The sequence below is a fragment of the Otolemur garnettii genome, unplaced genomic scaffold, assembly GCF_000181295.1.
Source record: "Otolemur garnettii isolate 467f Iridium unplaced genomic scaffold, OtoGar3 scaffold00051, whole genome shotgun sequence".
NCBI lineage: Eukaryota > Metazoa > Chordata > Mammalia > Primates > Galagidae > Otolemur > Otolemur garnettii.
The window spans coordinates 661,861-678,582 of NW_003852446.1; positions in this window are offsets into that span (position 1 = coordinate 661,861).

Genomic DNA, 16,722 nt, shown 5'->3' on the forward strand with positions numbered 1-16,722 from the left:
GAACCCGCCACCTTAGGTGTACGTGGCTGGCGCTTTAGCCGGTTGAGCTATAGGCGCCGAGCCAGAGCCCAGTTCCTTTTAAGAGCTCACCGGATTAGGTTAGGCTCACCCAGGACAATATCCCTTGGGATTAATTCAAAGGCAGTTCATTTGGAACCTTAATTACATCTGCAAAATTCATTTTGCTATACTAGCACAACCTAATCATGGGAGTGATATCCCATCACGTTCATAAGCCCCACCCCCACGCTGAAGGAGAGAGATTACACTGGATGTGTGCTGGGTGGTACCTGCAAACTCAACTCATCCAATTCAGTCCCCCAGGAGATGGAAGAACTGAAAACTGAACTCAACCTTACCTAGTCTGATTTGAATTTCCAGATGTTCTACACCGGAAAGGAAACAGATTAGAACTTCTGTGTTGGGCACCAAATGACAGGTGTAGGGATAGTCTATCCTACTCGGCATTCTCCAGTCTCATAGCTTAGGTCACACGGTATTCAGACTTTTATAAAGAAATTGTTAAGGGAAAGTATGTCATCACTATTTTAAACATTTGTTCAATCATAAAAAGCACTCAAGAAAGATTCTCACAATGAATTAACTTGCTAGGACAAAGGATACTTCCAGTAATTGTGTTCTTTAACAAACGAAAATCTAGTGAAACAATTAGCTTTTTTAACATTCCCTTTTCTTTTGGAATAATTCATTCACTTTAAGTTGGTTTTCTTAGACATGAATGTGCTCTGTGAAAGTAAGATTAGAACTGTTTAAAAAAGGAAAAAGTCTTTATAGAGACCTGCATCAGGATTTCCAGTATTAATACTAATTAACTTTGAATTAAATTCTGATGCCTTGAAATCTATTATTCCAGAATGTCCTTTGCACATTTCCAGGTAGTTCTGGAGGTATGTATATGCATATGTATTAAAAATCTCACTGATTCTTTTATTCCCTTTTGAATATGTTTGCTTCTACATATTCTTAAGTTTCTGACTGCAAGAAACTTCCCAAACTCCTACTATTTTGCCTGTCTCCTTTCCTTGCTCAGTCTGAGACTATAATAAACCAGGAAATGAAACATTTGTCTTTCTCAATCCAGTACCCTTTTTTTCTGCACCAAGCCCTCACTCTAATACTATCACACAGATTAGTTCAGTAGAACTTAACTATTTGCGGTTAAATTTGTCATGAACTGCTTTCACCCACTAACATGCAAATGCAGCTAACAACTTGAGTCAAATACCAAATGACTGTTCTCAGTCATCAACTAAAAGTCCAAAATGAGGCTTCGGTACTTTTCCAGTACTCTAACTCTGTGATGCCTGCTACTTCCTTTTAGTGGGGGTAGAGAGGAATAAGGCTATTCTTAGGGGCAGTAGCAACACAGTCTAGCCAAATTTATTTTTTTAATGTGGCTGACCTGGTAAATTGCTAAAAAGGAAAGGTGAAAGCAAAGTGATATAAAAAGCAAAGCTTTTTTGCAAATCCAGTATTTGCTGCTCTGGGATTTTTTAAACCGCTTCAGATCTTCGTCATTAAAGGTGGAGGTGCATCTTACAGAAGAGTTATATTTCCAAGTTAGTGCTGAGGGTGGAAGTGAGGATAGTTAGAATGTTCCTTGAAAATTCCTTAGGAAGCTGCTACAGTAGAGATGGGCATGTTAAAACCTTCATTTTTAACATCAGGTAAAGTATTTGGTTTACTTTTTATTATTTTGGCAAGAAGAGGGGGTCATTTTGTCCAATAAGTTTATGAGGTCTGTCCAGAAAGGATCCAGGCATACAATATAAAAATAGTATTAACAATGGCTGGATACTTTCCAGATAGACCTTGTATGAAATATGTCTCTAAACTAGAATCACCACCAGCAAGATTCTCTTGCTTTAAGAGTAAGAGGCATAGGAGAACTGGAAAGGAAAGAAAAACATTCATATTTACTATTTTACATGCATGGAGTAGCATAGGCTCTCTGTTCTAAGAGATAAAGGCCAGATATAAGAGAGATTGCTTACACAGTTAGGACCAAAATCCAAACTGAAATCTGATCTTCCTCTTAGACAAACCTCCAGAAAGGGTCCTCAATACATCTGGGTTTTTATCACTTTCTTCTCATCATTTCACTCCATTCTAGTGTGTATCCATCACTCTAGCAAAATAGTACAGTGTCCTTGGTAAGCTCCATGAGCACCATGTTGCTTCATTGAATGAACCTGTGTCAGCCCAAATTTGGAGTTCTTATAGCAGTATTTGGCTATATCAATCACCAGGCTTCTGAGGCAACAAATTCCTGCTTTTTTTCTCCCAGAAATACCATTTAGTTTCCTTTACTGGCTAATCTTCCTATGCCAATTCTTTAGGATCTTAAAGTTAGAACTGGACTCTCTTGTCCTTGCTCTCCTTAGGATAACTCCTCTATGCCCAATGGTAAGCCATTAACCCTTGAATATCTCTAACCCAGACCTCCTATTTTAAGTCTAGATAACATGTATTTATCAGCAGTTCCAGGTGTCCATCACCAAATGTCAAAACCTACCCATGACCTTGTTTTCCAGTTTCCATCTCAACAGATGTCCCCACACTTCATCCATCTACAATAGCTTGAAACCTACCCTCCATCCTTGACACTGCAGATCCCATCCCCTCTCTAATTCTCTTTCTTTCCACTACTACTCACCGTCCCACTTCAATATACCTTCTCTCACCTGGAGTCCTGCAGCAATCTCAAGTGATCTCTGGGCATCTTCTTCAATCTTATGTCCATACAGACTCAGCAGTATTCAGAACAAACATTGGTTCATATCACTCCCCTAACTAAAAGTCTTACGTGGACTTCATGGCTTTTATCCCAGGATTAAATTTCCTAACTAGCCCTACAAGGCCCTGAATGATGGGGGCCTTACCTGCATACCTGGTCTTATTCTCCAACCCTATTATTGTTCAGTCCCATTCTGTGCCTGGAATTCTCCATCCCAATCTTCTACCTTCACCCCTTTACAGTGGCTCTTGGCTCAACATTAGCTCAAAGAAGGCATCTGGAAGGTATATGTGGTCAGACCCCTTGATTAGACACTCCGGGGGCACTACCATGTTTTCTTCATAACACTCATTACAGCTTATATTTAAATACTTGCACAATTTTTACTAATGATCCACTCCCCATTAGACTATAAACTCCATGAAGGTAGGGATGGTGTATACCACTGAATCCCCAGTAGCACAATATAATACTAGCCACGTGGGTGGAGCCTAGCTGATAAAAGATTCCTGGAATTAAAAAAAAAAAAAAACCATTCAGTAAGCACGGCTTTAGGCAAAGCACATATCTTGGTGCTGCAGTTGAAAATGCAAGTATGAGAGACAGTTGCTGTTCTCAAAGAACCTGGAACTTCTGGTCTGCAGCTCATAATGGGAATTACAGATAAGCAGGGCCAATGTCTGTCTAAGACTAGCAAAAACAAACATTTCTTCTGCCATGGACTCGCTAGAGCAGGAGGTTCACCCAAAGCTTCATGGACGAGGAGCTTTCCTCAGCTTTCCATACCCTCCTCACACCACAGCAGGGACAACTGCGGCTCCATAAATATCATGCTAGAGTAGTTTTCAGGCACTTTTCTCTATCTCTGCAGGCCTGCATTACTCAAGTAGTTCCCTTATAACTCCACAGTTTACACTGGGCCCAAAGATTCTCATTGCCGTATAATTTGAGAAACGCTGCATTAAACAAAACTCAAGTTTCCCCCCATAGAATTTCTCAGAATCTTCAGTGTACTAATGTGCATGACAAATCTCCAAGAATATTATGTATTTCCCAAATTCATAAAGCCATGGAATCCTCTTTTCAAGTGGTATATTCTGGGACTAAATGTCCTGAGAATATACTTGAGACACGTTGAAGATTTTAACACAGGCTTGAAGGGATTCTTTGCCTGGAGGCCCAGCCTGCAACAGAAATGTAAATCAGAGCTGAAGGGTGATGGTCAAAGTTAAAATTGTAGGAGGTTTGTAAACAAAGAAGGGGCGATTTCCTGCTAAAGCCCAGGATAGATCTTTATATTCTCATTTTCTTCATTCCATTTGTAAAATTAATTGGATATGACAGCATGTGTATTTTAACTAGAAGTTGCATGTAATCTTGAAGCCCTTTCCATGGGGCTCTGTGTTCTGCTTCACCCCCTACCGAAGTTTATAGTTTCGTCATGGCCAGATCCCATATGTCAGACTCCTTCCTTCTTATCCCTATGTGGACCAATTTTTGTCTGTTATCTTTCGGAGGACTGGTTAAATCTGGGAAACGTGTTTGAAACTGAAGATGAAAGCTGCTGGTGAAAGCCAGTATGGCTTGCTGCTCGGCTCCTTGGGACTTCAGCCAACCCACTCACAGCTTGGGGTGCGAGCTCCTGGAAGTTAGACAGTTATCCCCCCGAGGAAAACGCCCCCGCCTCGGTTTGGCTTTTATTCACTAAGTAGAACTCAGGGGCATTCTGAGAACCCTAATTTAGAGAACTTCATTATAGATCGTGAATGGAAGTATGTAGATAATACTGGTTAATGGCATTTTTCTGAGTATCAGCAGACTCAGATTTAACTGCGTATAATCCTTTCGTCGCAGCCTGCCTCTGTCTGTATGTTAATGGGTTTCCTTTTGGAGTTTTCTGTCTCAATGTTCCTCTGAAGACAGAAACTGCTGAGTGCTTCACCTCCATCTTTAAATTTCAATGGCTATGGCACGGATTTTTGCCTAATTGTAGTCATTAACCCTTTCATTCCATGGCTTAAAATCAACCTACATTTTGATTAAAGGTTCAAGAACTTCCCATATATAAATGTATTTTATGTAACCTCGGCACATCTTCCTGCTACCTATTGAATCTAATGTGCTTTGACTTGATTAAAGGTGAAATTTCCACACTGCTTTTCTTGCCCACGGGACTCATTATTCATTATCGTGTTTTTCTGCCCTCCAGTAAACAGCACACATAATAGTATTAGAATGTTTGTCAGGCAGTCCCTAAACAAACGTGGCTGGAATAAAATAGACTGAAAGTTCAAAGTTCTTTGGTTTCAGAAAAATAAGAGGAATAGAAATTTGCCTTGCCCCTTAGCAATCAGCTTAGAAAAACCAATCAATTATAATGGAGATATAGTGGCATCAAAGAAAATATCACTTCTTAAGCAGGGCCGGGTAACCTCAGAGAGAGATAAGTAAGGACTCCTTGGACCTTTTCAAATGAAGGAATCATTGAAAAAGGAGCCAGAGTCTAATTAAGAAGGGGTGGGATGGGGCTGAAGTTTCTACATTGCTAGCAGACACCTAGGTCATGCTGATGCCATAGTGCCTAGAACAGGCTTTCAATTACAAGCCCTTAGAAATGTTAGAAAAGTTGAACCTCAGGGCTCACCCCAGATCTGGTGACTCAGAATCATCTGCATGGTCACAAAATCCCCAGGTTCCCAGGTGGCACACTGATGTTTGCAAAACACTCATCAAAAGGATCCTCACTTCTTACTCAAAAGTTACTTTTTCCCAAGGGACTTCTCATTTTATCCAACCATTAAACATTTCCTTGGCTGAAACAGATGTGGTTCGAAGTTGTTTTTTCATGATCTTTTGTGGATTTTGCTAGTTACATAGTTTATGGTCATTTATAAGTGGGATTTATTGTGTGTGTATATTCTTTAAAACAAATTAAACATTTATCAAGTATTTTCTAGGTGTTGTGTATTGTGGTGGGCAGTGCTACAATGAGGAACAAAATATGTTCTCTGTCCTTAGGGAATCACAACTGTAGGGTGAGATGATCCTGGCTCAGATTTAACCTATGAGATCTCTTAAGTGTTTCAGGGTAGTGAGGGAGTAGGGGGAGATATCCCTTTCACAAAAGCCGTTTCTTATGAAACATCTTCATTTATATTGATAATTAAAAGGATGACATTATCCAGGTGGCCACATGCCAGAAATTCATAGATTCTAGGTCATATGCACCCCTAGACAGACCTGGTACGCCACAACAAAAACATTCCACAGATAGGGAGGGAAAGGGTAGATTCTGGACCAGCTGTTAACCTTGTCCTTCCCAGCTGCATAGGTGTGTCATGCTGGGAGCTGATGAAGTATACTGTTTGGAGAGCAGGGCCCTTTGGAGGGGGAAGAACAGAAGAAACAAATTTGTAAAAGGCTTGTGTGGAAAATAGCTCACCCCAACCTAACAGAACATATCCTGTAAATGTAGCATCTGAAAGAGGGTAGGCACTCAGTAAATGTTTGTTGAATAAATGAAAATGCAAATCTGCCTTAGGGCAAACAGCTTGGAACACTAATTGATTCATAACACATTCCTGCGCCATCTTAGGACATTAATGATTAACCCACTTTCACATTGATGGCAGCACATGGCCGTGTAGGATTAATCTAGTGCAGTAAAAAATGCAGGATGTGCTCTGACCTCTAATTGGCGGGGTCCAGTTGTTAAAACTACAGTGTGATCACCGGTAATAAATGGCTCTAGTTTATTCTCATTTCAGAAACCACTTTGACAGTCAGCTTTGCAAAATGAATTCAGATGTTTAATGCTCCATTGAGAATTAGCAGATTTGTTTAATGTTCAAAATCCATGAGCAAAACAGAGCTTATTTTAGGGACCAATTATTCAACATTCTGAGACTCTCCAGAGCATATATAAAAGAGACAAGTGAACAAGTACTATTTGCAATTTTTTTTTCACACCTGAACAGGTGTCATTTATATCCTACCACAAAGGATACTACACAGCCCTTGGGAACAAAAAATGCTACCCAAACTCCTGACAATTGCATGTATTGAGTATGTTTCTTTTGGGTGCTAATTAAATGGATTTTACTTTGTGAGAGCTGTGAAATCACTCAATTTCTTCTTTAGCTCCTTTAGATAAACTATAATACTACCTAACTTGTCTCCTTTTATTTGCTTTCTACTAAAAAAAGATTCCTTAAGCTATAGCTAGCTATGAAGTATCTGCAGGATGGGAGAAGAGGGCAGGACTTCTAGATTATGATTAGGTCCAAAGAAAGGCAGGCAGGGAAAGAGTTGTTTTGCATAGTACAGCAACCCTGCCTGCCACTCCCTCAAGGTGAGACTTGAAGGGCAGTTTGCGTCTACAGATGGATTCTACAAATATCTACTGAATGAAAGCAGCAACTTTCACAGTTTTTTGCTGTCAATACAAAGACTACATTCCCTGTTTCTAAATGAGGTAAGTGTTGGGTTGTACTGTGAAAGGGCTCTTGGCTGAAAGAATACTTTGTGTAGACAGCGGAGTCCTTAGGACATCATGTCAGGGCCTGAACACTCCAATTAGGAAATACAGGACCTGTACAAATCACACATACCTATGCAAATTCAAGCACCTCTCATAAATCCTACCAAAATGATGCAAATACCTCATACTAACAGAAGTAATTGTGATAGAATTTAAGTTAAGAAAGTAGCATATGTAACGAGTTGGAAAGCATAATTTAAAAGAAAATATTTCATCAAAAGACTCTAATTGAAAAATAAATTCAGCAAAGTCTCAGTTCACAAAATAAGTATACATAAACCAGTAGCATTTCTATATGCTAACAACAGTCAAACAGAGAGTCAAATCAAGGACTCAATACCATTCACAGTGGCTGCACAGAAAATAAAATACCTAGGAATATACTTAACCAAGGAGGTGAAAGATCTCTACAAGGAGAACTACAAACCACTGAAGAAAGGAATTGGAGAAGACACACATAAGTGGAAAAACATCTCATGTTCATGGACTGAAAGAATCAACATTGTTTAAATGTCCATACTACACCCAAAGTGATTTACAGATTCAACGCAATCCCCATCAAAATATAATACCAAGTCATGCTTTACAGATTTAGAAAAAAAATAATTCTACACTTAGTTTGGAACCAGAAAAGAGCCAAAATAGCCAAAGCAATCTTAAGCAAAAAGAATAAATCTGGAGGTATCACATTATCAGACTTCAAACTATACTACAAGGTCATGGTAACTAGAACAGTATGGTATTGGTCCAAAAATAGAGACATAGATCAATGGAACAGAATAGACAACCCAGACATAAAATCATCTACCTATAGCCAACTGCTCTTTGGCAAAGCAGACAACAATGCACACTGGGAAAATAAGCCCTATTTAGTAAATGGTGCTTGGAAAATTGAATAGCCAAAAAAAATGAAAAGAGGACCCCTACCTCTTACTACTCACAACATTAATTCAAGATGGATAAAAGACTTAAATGTCAGGCATGAAAACATAAAAATTTTAGAAGAAAACCTAGGAAAAAACTCTTCTAGACACTGGCCTAGGCAAAAAAAAAATATTATGACCTTAAAGGCAAATAGAACAATGAAAATAAGTACATGAAACTTAACTAAAAAGCTTCTGTACAGGGAAGAAAAGAATCAATGAGTAAATAGATAACCTGCAAAATAGGAGATATTATTCACAAACTATACATCCAACAAAGGACTAAAATCCAGAATCTATTAAAAATGAAAACAAATCAGCAAGAAAAAAAGCCAAACAACCCCATTAAAAAGTGGGCCAAAAGGCTGGGTGCCCATAGCACAGTGGTTATGGCACCAGCCACGTACACCAAGGCTGGCAGGTTCAAACCTGGCCTGGGCCAGCTAAACAACAACAACTGCAACAAAATAGCCAGACGTTGTGGCCAGTGCCTGTAGTCCTAGGTACTTGGGAGGCTGAGGCAAGAGAATCGCTTAAGCCCAAGGGCCTGAGATTGCTGTGAGCTGTGACGTCACAGCAACCTACACAGGGTGACACAGTAAGAGTCTGTTTCAAAAAAAAAAAAAGTGGGCAAAAAAACAGGAGCAGAAGATTTTCAGAAGACAGGCAAATGGCCGAGAAATACATGAAAAAAGCTCAACATCACTAATCATCAGGGAAATGCAAATTAAAACCGTAATAAGATACCACCTTACCCCAGTCAGGATGGCCATTATTAAAAAGTCAAAAAGCAATAGAAGCTGTCACACATGCAGAGAGAAAGGAACACTTATTCACTGTTGGTGAGACTTCAAATTAGTACAATCTCTACAGAAAACAGTAGAAACTCCTCAATGAAATAAATGTAGGCCTACCATTCAATTCAGCAATCCCACTGCTGGGTAGATACCCAAAGAAGAAGTATTATTTTATCAAAAAGACAACAGCATCTGAATGTTTATCATAGCACAACTCACAATTGCAAAGATGTGGAATCAACCTAAGTGCCCGCCAATTCATGAGTGGATAAAGAAAATATGGTACATATGAGATCGGGCAATTAAGTTCATGAACTTGTCTAAGAAAAAGTGCTACATTCCTCATTGCTGAATATCACAATGGTCACTTTTGACGTACTCCCCTTGGGATGCTATACACTGATGCTAGTGCTTAGTCTACCCTCCAAAACTATTTTAGAACTCTTTTTCTGGAATGGCCACAGGCACTATCATCATATGCGCTGACAATTAAGTCAATTGTCTGTCAATTAAGTTTGTGAACTCATCTTAGGGAAAGTGCCACATACCTCACTGCTGAATATCACTACAGTCACTAGATGGCCAAGGGGAGTACTTCAAAAGTGACTGCAGTAATATTCAGTAAGGAAGCATGTCGTACTTTTTCTAGACGATTTCATGAACTTAACTGTCAGCCACAGAAAGGAAAGAAATATTGTCATTTGCAGCAACTTGGATGAAACTGGAGACTATCATCCTAAGAGAAATAGCTCAGGTATGGCTGAGTACAGTGGCTCATGCCTGTAATTCTACCACTCTGAGAGGCCCAGGTGGGATGACCACTTGAGCTCAGAAGTTTGAGATCAGCCTGAGAAAGAGTGAGACCCTGTCTCTACTAAAAATAAAAAATTTAGCCAGGCAATGTGGTGGTCCCACCTGCTTGGGAGGCTGAGGCAGAAGGATTGCTTGAGCCCAAGACTTTGAGGCTGCTGTGAGTTAAGCTGATGCTACAGCACTCTATCCTGGGTGACAGAATGAGACTCTGTCTCAAAAACAAAAACAAGAAAAGTATCTCAGGAATGGAAAAGCAAACACCATATGTTCTCATTAATAAATGGGAGCTAAATAATGGGCACACATGGAAACAAAGAGATACAAAGAACATTAGAAACCAAGAAGAAGGAAAAGCGAAAGGGGAGGTGTGGGATAGAAACTTATCTATTGGGTACAATGAACACTATTCTGGTGATGGACACACCAAAAAGCCTGACTTAAACATTATACAAGGTACCTATGTAACACAAATATCTGTACCCCCCTTTAATTTTTTGAAATTTTAAAGATGTTTAAACTTTCCAGAGGAAAAAAAATACACTAATAGCAATTGTATCTAATGATAGTGTACATATTTTTCCCAATTTTGTCTTTGCCCATTGTTTCATGAGCTTGATACCACTATACTTTTATAATTATGATAAAGATATAAAAAAATAAACACAAGTTGTGATGCATGCTATATAATTTTTTTGATACTTTTAAAATACTTTTTAACCAACATTAAAAACAAAATTGAAAAGAATTGTCACCGAGTATGAATAGGTAGGATAAATCTATTTCAGTGTCTTACGTGTCATAAATATTCCATGTTTCTATGTTCATTTTCTTCTCTTTTCCAATGGACACTAGTCCTCTTTCAATTTTTATTCATCAAAGCCACGATCTTAAAACCTGAGTTATTTTTTTCTTTTGTGGTTAACTGACTATAAATAATGATAAGCCTGAAGTATCACAAGAAGCCGCTCATGAAAATTTGCTTTGTTAGGCCATGATCTGGACACTGCTTAGAATTTCAAGAACACTTTATTTTAGCCAGAGTTCCACCCTCTGTTTCTAATCCTCCATACCCCAAAATCATCTACAGTTTGTACTTCCTCGATGTCTTCTGAAAATGTCCATTTTCTCTAAAACTATTTGCTGCTCCTTTAGAGCAGAGGTTGGCAAACCTTTTCAGTAAAGAACCAGACAGTAAATATTTTAGACTTTGCTGGCCAGTCTCTGTTTCAACAACTCAACTCTGCCACTGCAATGCAAAAGCAGCCAAGGACAATATGCAAGTATACAGATCTAAGTTGCAGTAATACTTTACAAAAATAGGCAGTGGGCCAAATTTAGCTCATAGTCTGTAGGTTGCCACCCTCGGCCCCAGAGTATTCCACCACCTCATTATTGGTCTATCTACCGCCAGTCTTCTTTCCCCGAAATTTGCTCTGCATACTACAAGCCAAAATGATATTCCTGAAACACAAAGCTGATTGGGGTAGAGTCTTTCAGAGATATGGACTCAAATATGCATTCTCTCCAGCTTGCTTTATCAACGGGGTGTGATTTTTAGTTTAGTACATAGCAGCCCAGAAAAAAGTAATATATTACTTAGCTTCCTTTACGACAAGGCTTAAATATGTCACAATCCCTGGTAAATAGTATGTAAGTGGAAGCTTGATGTCAGACATCAAGGGAAACGCCTTTGGCTATGTCAGAATTTCAGTAACCATCCCAGCCAGTAAGGACAGAAGTCACATACTCAGAACAACAAATATAGCAGAGTGCCTGGCATTTTGTGGTAGCGGCCAGTCTAGCCTAGACTGCATATTGCTGAACTTTTCTCCATGTAAGGGTACAATAAGGTTTTTTTTTTTTTTTGAGAGAGTCTCTGTTACCCAGGCTGGAGTACAGTGGCTCAATCATAGCTCAATGAAGCCTTGAACTCCAGGTTCAAGCAACTCTCTTGCCTCAGCCTCTCTAGCAGCTAGGTCTACAGGTATGCACCACCACATCATTAATTATTTTTTTAGTAGAGATAGGAGTCTCAGTCTCACTGTGTTCCCTGGGCTGACCTCAAACCCCTGGCCTCATGTGATCCTCCTGCCTCAGCCTCCCAAAGTGCTAGGATTACAGGTAAAAGCCCCTGTACCCAGCCACAAATATTGTTTGGGATTTTGTGTAAGTATAAATATAATCCTAACTATTATATTAACAATTTGTCATTCTGCTCTAGTCACCAGAGTGTTTTCAGTTGCAAGTAACCAAAAACCAACAGAGAGGGTCTAGAAGGTGTCTCCTGGGTTAGGAACCACAGTCTAACAAGTAAAGGCCATAATTGGCCTTTCTCCTACGACCAGATAACTGCCATGACTCCAGGAATAACATCTTCTGCAAAGTTAAAAAAAAAAAAAAAAAAAAAAGGATCTGCCTTGCATGCCTGTTGTTTTAACACATTGACTGCCACACTAAACAAAATTTTCCTTGGACCCATGGTACCCTATTTGTTCAAGATTCTTGGCCAGGCATGGTGGCTCACACATGTAATCCTGGCACTCTGGGAGGCCTAGGTGAGTGGATTGCTTGAGCTTAGACATTTGAAACCAGCCTGAGCAAGAATGAAACCCCATATCTACTAAAAATAGAAAAAATTAGCTTGGGGTTGTGGTGGACACCTATAGTCCCAGCTAATGGGAAGACTGAGGCAGGAGGATCACTTAAGCCCAACAACTTGAGGTTGCTGTGAACTATGATGACACAATAGCACTGTATCCAGGATGACAAAAATAGACTGTATTGATTAAAAAAAAATACTAGTGTAAATTAAATATAACTCATGTAGCAGTTAATGTGTTAATCAGGAAAGCAGATTTCTCAAAAATCACCCCCATAGATTTCCACTGAAACATTCTGCCCTTTCCTGAAACTACAAGAGAGTCTGGGAAGGCGAACAGTTAGCTACCTACTAACCTACCTAGTACCTATGGTAAAGGTAGGTGAGAATGCCTGGGGATATTGTTGGGTTAGCTAACCTTTGGTGCTTAAAAAACACCCTTATAATAGTTATCCCTTTTTATTATTTCAGATTGATGAGGGTACAAATATTTAGGTTACATTGTTTTCATTTCTAAGGTAAAGTTCAAGTTGTAGTTGAGCCCTTCATCCAGAGAGTGTGCCGAACACCCTCATTGTGCAAGCTAGGTGAGATCTCACCAATCACCTTTCCTTTCCTTCCTCTCCCCTCCCCCTCGTTAGACTGGTGGCTAACCAGTTCTCCAAGCACCATTTATTAAATAGGGATTCTTTCCCCTAGTGCATACTTTTGTTTGGTTTATCAAACATAAGATGGTAATATGTGGCTGGGTTCACCTCTAGGTTCTCTATTTTTGTGCCAGTACCATGCTGTTTTGATCACTATAGACTTATAGTATAACCTAAAGTCTGACAACGTGACCCCCTCCTCAGATTTGTTTTTATTAAAATTTTAGTGGCTGTCTGGGTTTTTTTTTCTGGTTCCATATGAAATGAAGTACATTTTTTTCAAAATATGACGTTGCTGCTTTGATGGGTATTGCATTAAAACTGTAGATCGCTTTGAGTGGTATGGACATTTTAGCAATGTTGATTCTTCTCAGCCACAGCATGATACATTCTTCTATTTGTTAACATCTTCTATTTCTTTTCTCAGGGTTTCATAGTTCTCTTTATAGAGATCCTTCACATCCTTTGTTAGATATATTCTCAGGTATTTTTTCTTTGGCGCTCCTGTGAAGGGTATTGCGTCTTTAATTTGATTCTCAGCTTGACTATTTTTGGCATATATGAAGGCTACTAATTTGTGAACATTGATTTTGTATCCTAAGACATCACTATATTTCTTGATCACTTTGAAGAGTTTTGTAGTTGAGTCCCTGTAGTTACCCATATCTCTTGGGATAGATAAATCCTCTCGTCAAGAATTTAGCTGTAACAAATAAGTCTTGGAGCAGCACTCTTCAGGCTCTGCTGGCTTATAGATTCCCTAGGGATCTTGTTCAAATGCAGATTCTGTGGTAGGGCCTGATATTCTGCATACCCCTCCCCCCAAAAAGCTCCCAAGTACTGCTAATGCTTCTGGTCCTCAGTACCATACCTGCCATAACAAGAGCTGATAAGACATGATTTCGCTGCTATGTAATTTCTACAGCCTCATCTGATACCCCTTTCCCTCCCACTCTCAGACTTAGCCATGTTTCAGTTCCTTGGAGAAGTGATGACTAATCTGCTGACCTTCCCTCACACAGCACCCACTGCCTGAAATGCTCTCAGCCTCCTCTGCAACACCCCCTGGATTGTTACTCATTCGGGGGAATCTCAGCTAGGGTATCTCTTCCTCTAGGAAGGTTTTCTGAATGGCACTACCGTCCCTCATAGGTAGAATTTCTCTTTCACTGATCTTTGGATCCCCAGGACCCAGCCCAGTGTCTGCTACTTGGTGAGCTGCTGAACAAATAGGTGTTGAATTCATTAATCAATGACCCAAAGAAATAGTTTACTATCTACAAGCCAAATGCAGTATCTCAGCTAGAATCTTTATAGCCAGTCTTCCTATGGATAACAGCTATAAATTAACATGATTTTCCAAAGTCATTTACTCCTTTTAAAAATTAAAGGAAGGTTGCCAACAAAACCACTAAAGCTAACTTGAGTAATGTAATTTAAATGTGACAAAAAGCTGAATAAGATGTAAAAAATACAAAGACTTAAGAACAATTTCTTACTGTATTACAAGTATTACTTAATATAATGCATTTTTTTCCTCTAAGTTTAATTTACTCTAAATTAGTGCTGCTGAGGACCAGCCCATTCCATTGTTCATTGCTTACTCACAGAAGTACAGAAATTGAGAATATTTAGAAACATGTCAATTGTTTTCCATTTGAATCAAAGATTGGTTTGTATTTTATGTTCTTTGTTACTTTTAATTTTTATTGTTTTGTAGATATATAGATGCACAATGGATTGTAATAAAAAAAAAAACTGGTTTTCCCTACTGATAATTTGGGAAGCACTGCTCTAAGTCATCTAGTCTGGGTCCTACCATCTAAAGCAGTGTTTCACATTCAGGGAAGATTTTGTCCCCCAGAAGACATTTAGCAATGTCTGGAGACATGTTTGATTATCACAGACAGGGGAGAGGGAAGTGCTGTTTACTGGGTCGAGGCCAGGGATGCTCTTAAACATCCTACAGTGCACAGGACACCCCCCAGCACAAAGAATGTTCTAGCCTCAAATGTCACCAGTACTGAGGTTGAGAAACTCTGTTCTAAAGATTTATCTGAACTCAGAATCTTAAGCCAGTTTAGGGCCTGAGACTTTTTTTTAAATTCAGTTATTATTTTTGGCTCTTCTTAAGTAATGAGTTGCTCCTTCCCATCAGAACTACAAACAGAAAAATCGTACACTCACAGATTTGATAAGAGCCTTCTGGTCAAAGATTCTTCTTTCTCCTGACACCCTTGGTTTCCTTCATGGCAGAGAAAAAGCAGAAGCACAGTACAATGATTTTGCTTCAGGAGGGTCTCATGACTCTTCTCCTTTATCATCAGGTTTTCTGACAGCTAGCTTTTTGTTTTCTCAGGCTCAGATTTAGAACACGTGTTAGCATGGACTTGAAAGTAATATTGAGCTGTTCCCATTACAAAAACTTCTCTGTTGACCCTTCTGGCAACTGTCTCGAACAGGACTAAATTACAACTCGTTTCCTGCTGAACTTGAAGTTGCCATTCAAGTTTCTTGGAAAATAATTTTTCAAAACACAAGTAAATAGGCTCTAACAAGTTCTGCTAAACAAAAATGTGAAGTGATTTACCCACTATTGTTTTTGCTTATTTGCATTCTTATTGCTACTAGAATTCATTTAATTTCAGTTGGTTTTCCTTCAATGACTTGATCCTCTATCTTCATTTTGGCAGAATCTTCTTCTTGATGTCATCAATGCTATTTCTAATTTAGGGGTCCCCAAATTAAAATGGCAGATCAGATGAGACCAAAGAGCGGGAGTTACTTTGCCAATGTCTCAAAACAGCCTCAAATTGTGTACTTTAACCCAGCAGAGTCAGAGTTATCCAGAAACTTAGAGAAATGCAGATTCTCAGATCCTATCTGAGACCTATACTTTAAGGTAGGGGGGCCTGCAATCTGTGTTTAAAAAATCACCTTGGTGATTCTAATACATGGTCAGGCTTGAGAACCACTGGCATATATTCATAATTTCCAATCCTGGTTACACATTAAAAATCACTTTTGGAGTTTTTAAAAGCCCAAAAACCCATGCTCCATGACAAAGTAATTTGATTATTTGAGGGCAAGATGTAAGAATTTCTTAAAGATTCCCAGGTAATTCCCATGTGTAGCCAAGGTTCAGAGGGTTAGCCCAGGTTTCCTTAGCTAAGAGTTTGCTCTGAGCATTGCAGGATGTTTATTTAACAGCGTCCTTGGCCTCTGCTCACTAGAGCAGAGGAAGCACCCTCTTCCCTAGTTGCCTAGTTTTGTCTGCCAAAACTCTCCAGACATTACAAAATACCCCTGGAGGGCAAAATACCCACATCTCCCAGCCCCTCCCTACTTCTGGCTCAGAACCAATGGGATTAAAATTCACTGTTCTCTCTCCAAGGGAAGTTGTTAGCCTACTTACATCGGAACCATCTGAGGGCTTTTTAGTAGTACAGATTCTAAAGCCCCACCCAGGCCTTCTGAATCAAAATTCTCCTGGAGATCAGAAAGGATGTTTGTATTTAAAATTCTTACGTGTTTTAAAGTTGGAGAACCACTGGGTTGAGTATTTCTTTTTAGATTGAACTTGACCTTGGTGCTTAGGAAAGCAAAATCTGGTTTGTTAGGGATCCTATTTTTTTTTTTTTTTTT